The 16651-nt window shown below is 35.0% G+C and overlaps 1 non-coding gene across 1 annotated transcript; it reads right to left on the bottom strand.

Moving 5' to 3' along the window:
• Positions 1–13458: 13458 nt before the first annotated feature.
• On the bottom strand, positions 13459–13565 carry LOC128295649 (small nucleolar RNA R71). The gene has a single exon (XR_008286209.1). It is a non-coding gene; the product is annotated as a small nucleolar RNA R71 (small nucleolar RNA).
• Positions 13566–16651: the final 3086 nt, after the last annotated feature.

The following is a 16651-nucleotide window of genomic DNA, read 5'->3' as shown; positions in this document are numbered from 1 at the left end:
TTTCTTAATAGCTTGCTCAAAATCATACACTACATTTAAGATTTGTCTACAATTCCGCTTTTTACTATTCTGGGGATTTCATCTAATACTCAAGGCAGTTTCAATTCTCTCCCTCTCTTATGATATTCTATTTTTATTGTGATTATATCTATTTGAACATTGAAGACAATGTACATCTTAAATGTAGGGAGTTTATTTATATGATTATTAGAAAATCCCTGAATTATGTCTTGCATTCAAGTAATTTTCTCATATTACTATTAGAATGAATTCTTATCGATTTGTGATTATCATTGATATGTTTTAGATTAAATTCATAGATATTTGTGCATTGATTGATTAAAATTTAAGACATGAGAGAACCAAGCATGATAAGTGTATTTTCAGAACTAAAAATTTAGGTTGTTTCCCTGGATTGAGGTATTACCTTGAAGTTTGAGATTTGCAAGATTGATATAAAAAACCATAATTTTTTGTGAGATTTTGAGCCTTTAGAGCATACACTTTTCTTGCTCGTTTTATTATTGGTTATGAGTGTGTCAATATTGATTTGTTATTCTAGAAATTGCTTCGATTATGCATGTCGAGACCACACCTTTGATTTGATATACTGAGATGATAAAGGCACTTAGGTTTTAACCCATTTATCCCATAAAAAGAGTACATTTATAATTAATCATTAGTGAACCCCTTTGAGCCTAACACACCGTTTCTTGATTTACCCATTAATGATAACTCATAACTCATTTTTTGTTCATCGAAAATATTTTTCCCGTTTTATTGACTCCATTTTTATCGAGATCTGATTTGATTAATTGCCTGATTAAGCATTTTGATTAAGTTGCTAAATTATTTCTTCTTATTTACATATTAAAAAAATCATTAAAACAGAGAAAAAAAATATACATATATAGTTATTTAGTAATTTGTTAATTGAGCTTGAATAGTTTTGAGAAGAAGCTTGTGTTATTCTTGAATAATTTCAATTGATATAATTATTTGTAATTTATCATTTGTTATTTTTCTAGTTTGGTAATTTATCAATTCGATCTCGATTCTAACCTTCTTTTTCAGATTTTCTCCACACCTTTAACCTAAGCCCCATTACAACCTTATAAAGACCTTTTGATTTGTGTATCATCTCATTTTATAGTGGTGGAGATTTGATTTTCATGCAAGCCTATGGTAATGACTTTTCATATTTGACTTTTGAGTGCTTAATTTTTGAACCTTAAACACATTGAGTAATTTGAGTGAATCTTTAGCAAGGATGTCAATTATTGTCGATTTTGAATTAAAGGTAATTACTTAGATAAGGGGAAATACTTATGTTTTCATGATTAAAAATGCTCAACTTGGATTGTTTGAATATTTAATGCTATTTTAGTTGAATTATCAATGTGTGATTATTTGTGAATTATGACAAAACATTATTGATGAGAATTATGAGTTGAGAAAGATTAATTCTAATTGTGAGTTGAGGATTTTGCTTTAGGACAAGCAAACGCTTAAGTGTGGGGAAATTGTTAACCATAAAAGTAACATGTTTTAATCCCATGCTTGGCATGTTTTTGGATGATTTATTATGTGAATTAATGAATTTGATGCTCTTAATCCTTTAAATTCATGTTTCGATACTTAGGTGAGCATAGGGAAGTGAAAAGAGTGAAAAACAGGCTAAAATCAGAAAAAAAGAGCTGTGTTCAGGAACCACACGACCTGGGCATTTTCACACGGGTTGGGCACATGCTCGTGTGATCCACACGGGCTGGCCACACACCCATGTGCCAGCCCGTGTCGATTTCGAGCCCTGCTTCTCTTTTATGCGGAAAAACCCAATTTTTAGGGTTTCTGAACATTCTAAAGCTTATAAATACATATTAGAAGAGGATTAAAGGGAACACACAGAGTAGAATGAAGAAATTACTCGAAGAACACAGTTGAAATCAAATCAGAAGTAGATCTCCATTAGGATTGAAGATCTCCATTCAAATTTCCTTCGAAGTTTTATTCGGTTTCTTATGTCTTGTTGTCATTCTAATTTTGAGATGTTTCCTCCCAAATTATGAACTAAATTCCCTAGATACCTAGGGAAGATGAAACCTATGATGGATCTTATTATTTGATTTTCTGAATTACATGATAAATACTTGATTCTTGTTTTCAATTATGTATGCTTATTTCTTGCTTTAATATTTTCGGGATATTAATTCAAGTGTGATGTGCTTATTTCAGTGGAGCAAAAGACCCTGTTTAAGAGTAGATTTGACATAATTGAGTGGAGTTGTATGCAATCCTAGAAATAGGATGACATAAATCTACCGTATTAGAGTTAAATATAATAAGGGAATCTATAGATCGAGTTAATGGGACAATAGCGTTTTAGTTAGAAAGAGATTTCAATTAATCAACCTAGAGTCAGTTTTTCTTACTCTCGAAAGAGATATTAACATAATTTAGGGATTTCTACGGATCAAAGCATAAGTGAATAAATCGTTTAAATCAGATTCAGAATAATAAGTGAAGTCTAGGTGGATTCTTTCCTAGGTATTGTCTATCTCATTGGTTTTCTTCAAATATTTTCCCAATTCGGTCTCTGTCACGTCCTTAGTAATTAGTTTAGTTAATTATAGATTAAAAATCAATTTCATCAATTTATCGACTAGATAATAAAAAGATAGTAATTACTAGTACTTTTAGTCCTCGTGGATACGATATTCCGACTCACCATAGCTATACTACTATTCGATAGGTGTAACATCCCTTACCCGTATCCGAAGCCGGGACAGGGTTCGAGGCGTTACCAGACTTAAACATTCACAAACATGCAAAATCGGGCCATAAAATTTCATCCAAATTAAAACTTTTCAAACTCATGTAAATCATCCCTTATACAGGCCTTCGACGCCTAAAACATACATCGGGGTGGTTCGGGACTAAACCGAGGACTTTAGAAAGCTTTGGGAAAACTTAGAGAAGTTTTCATGAAACAGGGTCACACACCTGTGTGGACACAGGGACATGCTCGTGTGTCTTCAACATGCACGTGTCCTCAGGCCATGTAACTCTTTGTTTATGATGTCAGCAAAACAAATTGATCTACACGGCCAAGCCACACGTCTGTGTGCTAAGCCGTGTCTTCAACACGACTGAGACACATGGCCGTGTCTCTGCCGGTGTAGCTAACACTTCGGCTATTTTTCAAGCCTTATGTTGTCCTTAATTCTCTCCCATACTTATACACATTATAGATACACATTATAACATCAATTCAATGGTTAATCATCCTTTAGTAAAATTCCGTTAAAGCATTTACATGTTGTCAAACATGTGTTTATTACCTATACTCATGTTACACTAAGTTACATATTCCAATTCACATTCTACAATTGTCCATATTCAATCATTATCCACTTACTACCATGCCACACATTCATTCCATGTCCATGAACACCTCAAATGGTCTTAGAGCATTCATCATGTACATGTGTTGTACTAATCATTCATAAAACCAATTATAAACACATCACAAATATTAACACATAGCACGAATAATTAGGCTTACAAGCTATAACCATTTAAGCCACATCTCATGGCCATATACAATAAATCAATATGAGCCGATACATTTGGCTAATCATAACAACATCTAACATAAAAACTAGTCCTTATACATGCCACTCACTTGAAAGTATTTAATAAACATATGACAATACTCCAGAGTTGTTGGCTTGATAGTGTGATGCTGCCTCCGACGGTCTCCAACCCCGAGCTGACCTGAGAAAACTAACGAAATGGAGAGGAGGGAGTAAGCTTAAAGCTTAGTAAGTCCATATGAAAATAATAAGCAAATTATCAACATGATTCCATGAAAATGTAATCATAATTACACTTTTGCTGATTTTTTGGTCATGCTATTTTCTCAAGTCATAGTTACTAATTTATTTATATCCAGAGCTACAAAACACCAAATTAAGATATGTTAATTTTCTATGAAACTAGACTCAAATATCTTATTACGATAATATTTTCAGAATTTTTGGTCCAGCCAATAAGTACAGTTTATTCATTAAAGATACCCCTGTTTCACGGTCTAACAGTTCCTATCTTTCTTCCCTAAAAATTATTTATCTCATGGTACAAATCTCGGATGCTGTCCCTATCAATTCCTCTTGAAAATAGACTCATTAAGGATTTTTTGAATTCAAATTATGACCCATAATTATTTTTGTAAAATTTTTAATGATTTTCCAAAATCAGAATAGGAGATTTCAAAATCATTCTGACCCTTTCTCACAAAAATCCAATTATCACAGAATATGAAATTCTTTTGCCTTCACCGTTTCTTTTATGAGAAAATAAACTCATCAAGATTTAATTTCATATCTTATTTAACCTCTAATTCAGTTTCTACCATTTTTTTGTGATTTTTCAAAGTCACACAACTGCTGTTGCCCAAAACTATTTTATTACAAAATTTCATTTTTACATAATTTTACTTACTCCATTTTATCTTAACAAAAGATTCACTCAACTATCAAGCACATTGCTCACAACTTTTCACATCGATATACCTACACTTATTCATCACATAGTCATGTACATATGTATTTTCACTTGGTAAATTTCCCGTTGAACTCATCGAAATAATAATAGGTGCCCGGTGGCCTGTGCATATACCACCCTTGTAACCGAAGGTCTCTAGTTCGCATAGTAGCCTGCACTTAGTACTACACATGTGACCTATCAATTTGGTATGCTACACACGTGACTTAACCATCTAATACACGTAGTAGCCTGCACTTAGTACTACACACATGTTCGAAGTAAACAGGTATGCATAGTAGCCTGCACTTAGTACTACACATGCGACCTATCAATCTGGTACACGTAGTAGCCTGCACTTAGTACTACACACGTGACTTAACCATTTGATACATGTAGTAGCCTACACTTAGTACTACACACGTGATCGAAGTTAAGGGTACGCATAGTAGCCTGCACTTAGTACTACACATGCGACCTATCAATCTAGTACACGTAGTAGCCTGGATTTAGTACTACACACGTGACTCACAACGAATCATTTGTATCTCTTCTATTCCAAAGGTTCAATAGGGAAATTCTTCACTTTTCAACATTTTACTAACTTGGTCTTAGTCAATTCCGATTCGTAGTTTACATCAATTGATCATTCTATAGGCAGCCACATCTCATATAATAACAAAAGATAATAACATAAAAAGAATCAAAATATTATTTAAATACAAACTTACTCATTTCAAAGAAACATCATATTCCATCAAACTTCCAAACCTTTACTGGACGTACTCGAATTGTGGCTTCATTCACATAGCAATATCTCATAATCACATGGCATTGCAACATTTTCATCATAATAGCAAAACATCAAGAACAGGTTATATCATCAAAATAATCACATAATATCAATATTGCATTCTTAAAATCACACATGAACTTACCTAAGGTTCGAGTACGACTATATATTCTGATTTAGTCCATAATCTCATTCAATTCCAATCTATGCCCGAATCTCATTTTCCTTGATTTATAATACCAAATATAGCTTACTAATTAGTCACATTAATCATATGGGTCCAAAAATCATACTTTTACAAATTTGCATTTTGACCCCTAAACTTTCACATATTTGCACTTTGGCCCCTAGGCTCGTAAATGATTTTTATTCAATTTCCTTGCATTTTAAGCCTAGCCGAATCATTTTCATAACTGTAGCAGCCCCTAATTTCCACTAAATCACACTTTTATGACAAATTTTGTAACTTTTACAAAACGGTCCTTTTTGACAATTTCACCAAATATCACTTAGTAAAAGTCGTTTATTACACACCAAGCATTCATATTCTACCATTAGACATAAAAAAACATGCATGTCATCCATGGGTAAATTTTTAAACACAAACCCTAGCTTAAAATATGGGTGGAAATGAGTAGATCTTGTTACGAGGATTTCAAAAACGTAAAAATCATTAAAAACGGGGCTAGAACAAACTTACAATCGAGCTTGGAAGATTGAAAAACCCTAGCTATGTATTCTCCATGAAAGTTTTGACCATGGGGTAGAAGATGGATAAAAATTGGCTTTTAATTTTTTTTAATTCATTTTAATTACTAAATTACCAAAATGCCCCTAACTTAAAAATTTTCTATTTCACCCATTTCATGTCCATTTTTGTCCAAAAAATTATCCATTCATCTAATTACCATTTAAGGGCCTCCAATTTAAAATTTCATAACAATTAGACACCTCTAATATGTAGAACTCAACTTTTGCACTTTTTACAATCTAGTCGTTTTGACCAAATTGAGTGCCCAAACGTCAAAATTTTCGAACAAAATTTTCACGAAATCATCCCATGAAATTGTAGACCTTAAAAATATAATAAAAACAAATTTTATTGTATCAAATTTGTGGTCTCGAAACCACTGTTCCGACTAGGCCCTAATTCGGGATGTTACAACTCTCCCCCCTTTAGGGATTTTTGTCTTCGAAAATCATTCCAGAACAGTGGTTCAGTTTTCACATAAACTCCATTATATCATAATCATTGTTGAAGAACCTTTACTCAGGCCATGTTTAATACTTAGCTCTTTAATTTTTCATACTAAAGTCATGAACAATTCTGTGTTATACGACGCATCAATCAAATCTTGACTTCTATCAGAGAACTCATGTATATAAGGGTCGAACCCATACCGTCATAGAATATGTATATACACATCATACTTGAATTCTCTCGGATTCAAATGGCATAGCCAACCCGATCATCATGGCCTTAAGTTCTCTATCATTTTATATAGCCCGACAGTTCACTAGTTCGACCTCTGGTCATCATTAAAATTCAGAGCCTCAATTAGCTTTTTCAATAATTCATGATATAAATCCCGGATTTCAATCCGATTAACAAAAACTAGCATTTTAAGAAATTCAACAATCTTAAAGATACTTAATCCCATAAGTCTGATGAGAGGAAATTCAGTACTTACGGACACGATTTGCAGATTCATCAATTACTTAACAACAAGTCATATGCCATTTTTCTCTTTCAAAGATATGAATAATTCTAATATGAAATCTATAGTAATCTCATTATCAGAGATATACCATAACTATCTTATCATCCTTTAACAATTCAAGCCAGTTACACTATATCAACTTAAGTCTTTCTATGACAGCAGAGACTTTAAGCTATCACACTGCCCTTCTTGTCTTAAAACACATCACTGAAAATCGAAAAGTCTTTGCTCAATGCAGACTAAACCAGTTTCAAGACTTCGGCTAACAATATTCTTATATATTCAAATCGTTACCAACATGTATTAGACCATTCAACTTTCAAAGGACAAAAACTTTATCATTCAAAGCAACTTTAAATCGTATCAAAATCTTCTAAGATATATACACTTTCATTTAGACTATCTGTCTTTTACCCGGAGAGATAAAATCTTATTCTCAGACTTGGGAAAAAATTTGGACATAAATATCCCATTAAATCTTTCAAACAACAACCCATACAAACTGAACAACCAAGTCGGTCTTAATTATTACTTGATAAAGTTTTAGGAAATCCTTCCTTTCAGTTGTCAAAACGATTTAACATGTAATCATGCAAAATTCACTCATCATACTAATCAATGTTCATTTCAATTGCATTAGCCCGAGGTAGTATAAATGTTCCCAATCGAAGGCATTAACTTGATTAACTTTCTTGAGAAAAGAAACCCATCATAAAAGCTGATACTATCAATTTCACCACTTATGCCTTTGCCGATGTCAAATGCTTCACAAAAAATTAGAGAAATCCAGATACTAGAATTACCACATTACTATGATCAAAGTAGAAGCATAGTCACACTTGACATGATTATCACAACTGAAGAACACATTGTAGATATAAGCCATGATTGATAAATTTCAGATATAGATAACAAGAAAACCAAGATCTCCAAGATAGAGAAATCCAAGATAAGGAAATCCAAGATGCAATATCATAATGAAAGACCCAGAACAAAGCTCATAAGAAAATATGGAGGATTTCGATAATTTCCTAGAAGAAAGAAGTCCAGAAGAATAGATCATTCAAGCCCACTGGAACTAAATGCAACAAGGATAATGTACCTTCCCATATATGTATATCGAATAGAGTATCCATTAGAAGGAACAGAATCATAACATTAGGTACATTATCTCATAAAATCCTAATAGATGGAATGTAATAGAATGCCAGAGGGAAAATAGAGCAATACAGATCATATACCAGTCAGACTATCAATACTTTCGTCTTATTCCAAGATTAGAAAACATTTTCGCACGATAACAATTTATCTGAAAATAGATAGCCCCAGTAATACTTTCGAGAGTAAATGAACTCATAGAGTATCTCAAGAGAGACAGTCATAATCTGCTTATTATAATTACCACATTCTGATATCTTACATGTCAATATTTATTCCTCCAACTATTTCTGTTATTACAAATCCCATATTATGATTTTCATTGAAGAAGATTGGTTCTGAATAAATTCCAGTTAATATGTTTCTCGACATCGCACTTTACTAGCTCTGTCTTTACTTATCAATCCAATTAATCTCTAATCATAGTTATAATCATTTTACAGTTGAACTCTTTGGTCTCATACTTGTGAGCTTATTCAACACTGATCTTATAAAATCCTTTACAAAACACCACTCTGGTAAGGAGGTGGGGTCGTAAGGTCCCTAACTCGTCTCTCATACACATATAAATATAACACTATTTCATCATCACAGTAACATTTTCACAAGCATATCATCCACTTCAGGCAAACTATTATTCACGTTTGTATGACACGAACTTTTCAGTTATCTTATTTAAACCAATGCATTTATACATGCATTCTATGGATTCTGAATAACTTTACTTATCCCATTCATTCAATCAAACAAGTCATGCACATAACATCTTATGAGGGCCAAACAAACATGGATAAGTATGTCACAATCAAAACTTTTATCTGGCACTTCATCATATACATATCATTACATTCATATGAATCAATCCATCAATTTAACGTAAACAAGTTCATTACATTATAATCCTTTGTCTCATTTAAAGATATCGTTAAAATTCATCAACATTCAACGTCCAATTGGGAAAATGACATTTTTATTCGTAATATGATATTATAAACCTTTATTCATACTTTTATGAATTTCTTTTTATCACATTCACTTAATCAAACAAGTCAAGTGCACAACAACATATGAATATCAAACAAGCATGAGTATTCCTCGTAACATAAAGTTTTATCTCACATGTTATCACATACATATCATGAACTTTTATTCATACTTTCTGAGTTTAGGCTCATCATAACTATACTTTACTCGAATACCTTAGCTTCATTTAACATGGTCGGTGTAGCTCGGTTGGAGAGTACCTCTGTCTAAACAAGATGGTTCTTATTCGCATCGGGAGACATCAAACTATCACGGATTGGTGGCGTGTATAGCTAGACTCTCATTCATGCTAGGTTAGTCTGAGAACTGATTAAATTGTAGCTTTGATACCACTAAATGTAACATCCCTTACCCGTATCTGAAGCCAGGACAGGGTTCGAGGTGTTACCAGACTTAAACATTCACAAACATCCAAAACTGAGCCATAAAATTTCATCCAAATTAAAACATTTCAAAATCATGTAAATCGTCCCTTATACAGGCTTTCAAGGCCTAAAACATACATCGGGGTGGTTCGGGACTAAACCTAGGACTTTAGAAACCTCTGGGAAAACTTAAAGAAATTTTCATGAAACAGGGTCACACGCCCGTGAGGACACAGGGACACGCTCGTGTGTCTTCAACATGCCCGTGTCCTCAAGTCATGTAACTTTTTGTTTATGACGTCAGCAAAATAAAATGATCTACACGGCCAAGCCACACGCCCGTGTGCTATGTTGTGTCCTCCACACGGCTGAGACACATGGCAGTGTGATAAACCGTAATATATACATGTTTTTATCCCATGCTTAGCACATTTATGGATGGTTTCTCCTTAGATTTGGTGAATTAGATGGTCCTAATTCTTTAATTTCATGTTTTATACTTAGGTGAGCATAGGAGAGTAAAAAGAGCGAGAAACGGGTCAAAAATGGAGAAAATAGACCCACATGGGAAATCAACACGGCCTAGACTTCCTCAACGGGTGTGTCCCACGATCATGTCCCTTTGGCAAGGTCAAAGCACGACTTACACGAGTAGACTACATGGGCGTGTCGTTGCCGAGCCCAAGTATAACCCTATTCGGAAAAGGCAAATTTTGAGGGCTCTTAGGCATTCTAAAGCCTATTTAAACACCTGATGAGGCACTTAGGAAAGGCACGCAGAGTAGGAGGCAAGGAATTACTTAAGGGAAGCTGATTGGTCCATCTCAGAAGCCGGATTCATCATCAAGACTGAAGATCTCCCTTCAATTTCCATTTAGGGGTTTTTGGGTTTTCTTTATGTTTTGTATTCATTATTCTTCTGAGATGTTTTCTTCTATAATTATGAACTAAACCCCCTAAATACCTAAGGGGAATGAAACCTAAGACGGATCTTGTTATTATTATATGAATTGTATGATAAATATTTGACTTGTTCTTAATTATGTGTTCTTAATTCTTGTTTTAATATTCCAGGATATTGATTTGAGTTAATGCACTTATTCAGAGGAGGAATAGACCCTGTCTAAGAGTTAATTTGTCATAATTAAGCAGAGTTGATTGCACGCCTAGAGATAGGGTGATAAGATTTTTTCGGATTAGGGTGAAACCTAATAAGGGGATCTATAGATCGAGTTAATGCAACACTAGGTGTTAATTAGAAAGAGATTTCAATTAATCAACCTAGGTTTAGACATTATTAGTCTTGAGAGAGATAATAATATAACTTAGGGATTTCTACGGATCAAGTCAAATGAATAAATCGTCTGATTCAGAGTCAAATAACAAGTGAAGTCTAGGTGGATTTTTCCTTGGGTATTGTCTTAATCAATCGAGTTTTCCCAAAAGCTTTTTTCTAATCTTCTCTCTGTGCACTCTTAGTTTAGTAATTAGTTTAGATATACAAATCCCTTAATTTTTAGGCTAGATAATAAAAAAAAAGGTAATTACTAGTACTCTTGGTTCCTTTGGGTTCGACAATCTGGTCTTGTTAAAGCTATACTACTGTTCGATAGGTACACTTGCCTTCATCCTGATAATAGTTAGTTTCAAGAATGATTAATTATAAATATTTAAAACCTGACGCGAATATCACGTATCAAGTTTTTGGCGCTGTTGCCGGGGAACTAGGATATTAAGAACACTCAATTTTTATTACTTTATCCATTTGATAAACCATAATTTATACATATTTTTACCCCATGCCTAACACATTTATGGATGGTTTCTCCTTAGATTTGGTGAATTCGATGCTCCTAATCCTTTAATTTCATGTTTTATGCTTAAGAGAGCACAAAAGAGTAAAAAGAGAACCAAACAGGCCGAAAGCGGAGAAAATGGACCCACATGGGAAAACAACACGGCCTGGACTTCCTCACACAGCAGTGTCAATTTGGCAGGATCGAAGCATGATTTACACGAGTGGATCACACGCCCGTGTCCATTTAACAGCCTTGACCACAGCCTTCAGTAATCGTACACGGGCGTGTCCTTTCCGAACCCAAGTTCAGTCCAATTCGAAAAAAGGCCAATTTTGAGGGCTCTTAGGCATTCCAAAGCCTATTTAAACACTTGAGGAGGCACTTAGGAAGGGGGATATAGAGTAGGAAGCAAGGAATTACTCAAGGAAAGCCAATTGATCCATCTCAAGAGTCGGATTCATCATCAAGACTGGAGATCTCCCTTCAAGTTTCTTCAGGAGTTTTGGGATTTCTTATGTTTTGTTATCTTTATGCTTTTGAGATGTTTTCTTTTATAAGTATGAACTAAACCCCTAAATACCTAAGGGGAATGAAACCTAAGACAAATCTTGTTATTATTATCTGAATTGTATGATAAATATTTGACTTGTTCTTAATTATGTGTTCTTAATTCCTGTTTTGATATTCCAGGATATTGATTCAAGTTAAGCTCTTATTCAGAGGAGGAATAGACCCTGTCTAAGAGTAAATTTGTCATAATTAAGCGGAGTTGATTGCGCACCTAGAGATAGGGTGACAAGATTTTCCCGAATTAGAGTGAAACCTAATAAGGGAATCCATAGATCGAGTTAATGCAATTTTAGGGTGTTAACTAGAAAGAGATTTCAATTATTCAACCTAGGGTTAGACGTTATTAGTCTTGAGAGAGATAATAATATAACTTATAAATTCCTACGGATCAAGTCAAATGAATAAATCGTCTGATTCAGAGTCAAATAACAAGTGAAGTCTAGGTGGATTTGTCCTTAGGTATTGTCTCAATCAATAGAATTTTCCCAAAAGTATTTTCCCAAGTTTTTCTTTCTGTGTATTCTTAGTTAGTAATTAGTTTAGACAACCAAACCTCTTAAATTTTAGGCTAGATAATAAAAAGAAAGTAAATACTAGTACTCATAGTTCCTTTGGGTTCGATAATCTGGTCTTGCTGAACTATACTACTGTTTGATAGGTACACTTGCCTTAATCGTGATAATAAGTTAGTCTCAAGAACGTTTCATTTATAAATCTTTAAAACCTGTTACGAATATCACGCAAAAAGTTTTTGGCACCGTTGCCAGGGAACTAGGATATGAGGAAAGCTCGATTTTTATTACTTTAGCAACTTTACTTTTATTACAATTTAAATTTTTATTTTCTTTTCTAATTTTTCTCTTATTTCCTTCTGACAGGTTTTTCTAGTTTATGACCAGAAGAAACCTGTCAGGACCACTACTTTTTGACGGTGAGATCATCCGCACAGTTCATAGAAACTGGAGAGAAATAAGGCGAAGCCTAAGATACATAGAGGACGAGCAAAAGGATGATTCTTCAACCACAACCGAGGAGATGGATGAAAACAAAGAAAATCCGCTACCTCTTGCGATTGCTGTTAATCAGAATCCTGCTCCGCGCACTATGTATGATTATGCTAAACCTTCTTCAATAGAAATTGTATCGAGCATAGTTAGATCGGCTGTAGCCACAAATACTTTTGAACTGAAACCTAACACAATTCAAATGAACAAGAGTTTGTTCAGTTTGATGGTTTGCAGGACGAGGATCCCAACGTTCACTTGGAAAACTTTTTGGAACTATGTGATACATTTAAAATTAATGGCATTTCTGATGACGCCATTCATATTTGATTATTCCCTTTTTCATTGAGAAACAAAGCTAAACAGTGGTTGACCTCGTTGCCACGGGGTTCAATCACTACTTGGGAACAAATGACCGAAAAGTTTTTATTAAAATATTTTTCACCGGCTAAAACGGCTAAATTACGTAATGATATTTCTTCCTTTGTGCAGATGGTTTTAGAAACACTCTACGATATATGGGAGAGATACAAGGCCCTCTTGAGAAGATGCCCTCACCATGGGTTACCGCTTTGGCTGCAGGTTCAAACCTTTCATAATGGCTTGAATCCTTCGACTCGACAAATGGTTGACACAGCTGCTGGCAGAACCATAAATAATAAAACACCTGAAGATGCCTATGAATTTATAGAGGAGATGTCACTGAATAACTATCAGTGGCAAGTCATGAGGTTAAATCCAATAAAAACAACCGGCATTTATAATGTTGATACGGTCACCATGCTCTCTAATTAGGTAGAACTCTTTACTAAGAAAATTGATGGTTTTTCTTAGTTCTTCACAGGTTCACCCAATAGTGCAATGCGAAGCAAGTGGAGGCGGATCAAGCAGTTCAGAATACCCACATTATGGCCACAACATGGAGAACAAACAGTTAAATTACATGGGTTACAATCCTCGATCTCAAAACAATTCCTATAGCAATACTTATAATGCAGGTTGGAGGAACCACCCTAATTTTTCATGGGGAGGCCAAGGGAATCAAAGACCACCACCTCTAGGCTTCTAACAAGAGAAAAAACCAAACCTTGAGGAGATGCTAACAAAATTCATCTCAGTGTCAGAAACTCATTTTCAGAATACCGAGATCGTACTCAAAAATCAACAAGCATCAATCTAGAGGCTCGAAACTAAGATTGGACAGCTCGCCAAGTTGATTTCTGATCGACCACAAGGTAGCATGTCAAGCAACATTGAATCTAACCCAAGGGAGCAACTCAACGCAATTTCCATTCAAGATGAGGAAGGGCTAGTTGCAGAACCAAGGCCAGAAACGGTGGTAAGCATAGGTAAGGATGAGGTAGGCCACAATGAGCCAAAGTCGGTGATTACAGAATATAAACCTTGCCTACCATACCCCAATGCGACAAGAAAAGACCGTTCAAACAAACAATTTGGTAAATTCCTTAAACTTCTAAAGAAACTACATATTAATTTACCGTTTATTGAAGCCCTTTTGCAGATGCCAAATGCAGTCAAGTTTTTAAAGGAGCTTCTGGCAAATAAATGGAAGTTAGATGAAGCATCGCATGTGGAGCTGAACGCGGTCTGCTTAGCCGTTCTACAAAATAAGCTGCCTAACAAACTAAAAGATCCAGGGAGTTTTACAATTCCTTATTTAATTGGTAGTTTAGATTTTAATAATGCGTTGGCTGATTTAGGGGCTAGTATCAATGTTATGCCTTACAAATTGTTTAATCAACTAGGTCTGGGGAACCCAAACAAACTAGGATGAGCATTCAATTAGCATATAAAACTATCAGATTTCCTAGGGGTATTATTGAAGATGTACTCGTTAAAATTAACAAATTTATATTCCCAGTTGATTTCGTTGTTCTAGACATAGAGGAGGATAGCAACGTCCCCTTAATTTTAGGAAGGCCCTTTTTAGCAACCGCCAGAACAATTATTGACGTTGGCACAGGTGAACTCATACTTCGTGTGAGAGACGAAACAATCACCCTTCAAGCTCGTAATTCGAATAACACATCAAAAGTCGAAGGTGACTATACAAATCATTTGGCTAAAACTAACCATATAGTGCAACCTTCTCTGCAGAAAAAAGGTTTGAAGAACATACATAAGCTAAGCAACAACAAAGAACCTATCCATGAAGAACGAAGGTTACAAATCGAAGAGCTAGATGAATGACAGACACATAAACCGAGAAAACACGATAGACCAAAACCACGCCATGAGGAGCCTAATTCCTCCAAAAATCAACTTAAAGTTGGAGACAAAGTACTACTTGATGCAGCAGATCCTCGAATCGCCACTTCTAAACCAAATGAAGAAACCCCTCTTACGATAATTAGTATTTTTCCATACGATACGGTCGAGGTAAACCACTCCAAATTTGGCATGTTCAAGGTAAATGGTACTTGTCTTAAACCTTATATTGATAAAATTAATAGCAGGGATGAGGAGTGTAAACTCCTCGATTCACCATGATCACACACCAGAGAAGTAAGTTGAGCTTAGACTATAAATAAGCGCTTCTAGGGAGGCAACCCGAGCACTAACAGTATTAATTTCTTTAAATTTGAGTTTTTAACATCTAACGTACTAACCGAATCATGGTATACAGACTCTCTAAATATCACACGACCAGGAACACAAGCGTGCCTTAGGCCGTTCGAAAATAGGGCAAAAATTTTCCAACACGGGAAGCGATAAAGTCACCACGGTCGTGCGACAAGGCTGTGGATGAACCTGCCAAAACAACATGGGCATTTGACATGCCCGTGCCTCGAAACCGTGGGTGAACCTGTCAAACACGCCCGTGCCCATCATCTGTGGGTGAACCTGTCAAGTTAACACGGGTGTGGACCTATGTACACGAGCATGGGAGAAGCGAACGTGCGTGGGCAGAATGCCAAACGCATCCAAATTCAAAATTCGTGAAACACACAGGCAAAAATTAGGGCACAATCTATAAAAACCCCTCACTATTCATCATCTCCCTCCCCAAAAATCCCTAACCCTAGCCACTACAACTCCACACGCCCTACCCCCCACGACCGTACGTCACCTATAACACCAATTTTAATGCCTCAAGTTCCTTCTTTTTGCGTTTGTTTACTCTTTTCTCTTTATTTTATCTAAATATATTGCTTATTTCATGATTCCTTTACTATATTTAACTATTTTGAATATTCATAGTTAGAATAATAGAATACTTTTGCTCTTTATAAGAATTATGTCATTTTAGTTACCGCATTATGCTACACTCTTCCATTTTTCTTGTTTCCATGAAATTTATGCTTATACACATGCATCCATTCATTAGATATTCCCGAAACATTATTTTCATAAGTCCTATTTTCATAACTTGATATATTTACTTTAATTATTTTAAGTTTTATTTATTAATATATAGCCTTGATTTTCCATACTATTCTTGGGGCATATTGATTGAACTTCGATTTTTCAGTGTAGGTACAATGTCGTCCTCATGAGGTAAGAAGACTGTTCCCACCTCGAAGAAGCGAAAAGGAGCAGCGTCATCCTCAGGTCCCATCTCGGAAAATCGACACCCCTTCCTCCAGTTCCCACCAGGAAATCAGGAGGACCTTTTTCAGATACTTCAGGC

The sequence above is a fragment of the Gossypium arboreum genome, chromosome 7 (genome assembly GCF_025698485.1).
Source record: "Gossypium arboreum isolate Shixiya-1 chromosome 7, ASM2569848v2, whole genome shotgun sequence".
Classification (NCBI taxonomy): Eukaryota; Viridiplantae; Streptophyta; class Magnoliopsida; order Malvales; family Malvaceae; genus Gossypium; species Gossypium arboreum.
The sequence above is the reverse complement of the archived record's forward strand: the minus strand, read 5'-3'. Positions and strand labels throughout refer to the sequence as shown.